The sequence below is a fragment of the Formica exsecta genome, unplaced genomic scaffold (genome assembly GCF_003651465.1).
Source record: "Formica exsecta isolate Colony F162 unplaced genomic scaffold, ASM365146v1 scaffold1469, whole genome shotgun sequence".
Taxonomy (NCBI): Eukaryota; Metazoa; Arthropoda; class Insecta; order Hymenoptera; family Formicidae; genus Formica; species Formica exsecta.
The window spans coordinates 1-1,595 of NW_021848799.1; the positions used below are offsets into that span (position 1 = coordinate 1).

The window sequence follows — 1,595 nt, forward strand, 5'->3', positions numbered from 1 at the left end:
GATGTTTTTCGGTATCGAGCGCGTGTGATTGCGACTGAGTACAAGAATATCAAATTACATGATCAACGTGCGAACAGAGAATTGTTCCGCATAAAGACAAGCCGCGGCACACGCGTTTGAAAAAAATAAACGTTCGTAAAAAGTCAACAGCGTTCATTTGTTATCGGTCATTTCTTTTCGATCGTTATTTGTTGCTTCACCACAGTAGGCGCCCAACATTCGACGTGTACGACTCGTAAAAAAAGTGAAAAATGACGAAATATACTGCAGAAGAGTATACCAATATGATTATCGTATATGGAGCAGCCGACGAAAATGCACGTGCCGCAGCTCGTCTCTACGCGGAGCGATTTCCCGACCGTGAGCGACATCCCAATTCGAATGTTATTTTAAGATGTGTCCAACGCGCTAGAGAATCGGGAATTTTTATTCCAAATCGTCGAAACGCTGGTGCACCAATGCATTACGGTGTAAACGACGAAGAAAGAATTTTAAGAGAGTTTGAGGAGAACCCCGGAAATAGCGTGCGCCATGTAGCTCATATGCTCGGTCTATCTCGACAAGTGGTACACCGTACTCTACGCCGAAACGGATTGCACCCGTATCACTATCAACGAGTACAACAACTTTTGGCGAGAGATGCAGAACAGCGCATCTATTTTTCTGAAGGTATTCTTATCATTTTCAATTAATATTTTTGTGTTATTAAAAAAATATATATTAACAGTTAACATACACAGGATTTCTCGCTCAGTGTCGGCAAAACGATTTTTTCCCCGACCGAATTTTATGGACGGATGAAGCAACTTTCACCCCGAACGGCGTATTTAATAGTCGTAATTATTTATATTGGGCGGAAGACAATCCGCACGCCGTTCGGGAATGCTCGTTCCAATATCGATGGGCGATAAATGTATGGGCAGGAATAACAGCGAACCGAGTCGTAAGTAGTAAATTTTAGTAAATCAAGGAATTTTCTTTCGCAGCTTTAATATATCATTTTCTTTCGTGATTTTCAGATTGGTCCTTATTTCCTACCGCCACATTTAAATGGGGAAATATATTTAAACTTCCTCCAAAACGAGTTACCCATTCTCCTCGAAGATGTTCCTCTTAATATAAGAAATAAACTCATCTTCTAGCATGACGGGGCTCCTGCGCATTTCGCTCGCCGGGTTCGCGAATATTTAAACGCGCATTATCCGGACAGATGGATGGGTCGAGGTGGCCCAATCATTTGGCCGGCGCGATCGCCAGACTTTAATGTTTTAGATTATTTTGTATGGGGTCACATAAAAAATTTAGTCGAACACAGGCGTGATGGTACAGAAGCTGAAGTACGAGAAGCAATTCTCGCAGCTTTTAATACCATCACGCCGGAAATGGCGTATCGCGCGACGCGCAATATTACTCGAAGAGCCGAACTCTGTTTACGAGAATGAGGAAGGCACTTCGAACAATTTTTACATTAAAATATGAGAGTGGATTAGACCTATTCGGGATACCACTTAAAAAAAAATGCACTGTGTTATCTACCGCAAGGTGGTGTGGAAACGATAGCATAATACTTCCTATCAGAGTTGGGCAAAAATGTA

The 1,595-nt window shown here is 42.1% G+C and overlaps 1 long non-coding RNA gene across 1 annotated transcript; it reads left to right on the forward strand.

Moving 5' to 3' along the window:
- Positions 1–549: 549 nt before the first annotated feature.
- Positions 550–1,483, forward strand: LOC115246304. Its single transcript, XR_003885648.1, has 3 exons — positions 550–669; positions 741–943; positions 1,020–1,483. It is a non-coding gene; the product is annotated as an uncharacterized LOC115246304 (long non-coding RNA).
- Positions 1,484–1,595: the final 112 nt, after the last annotated feature.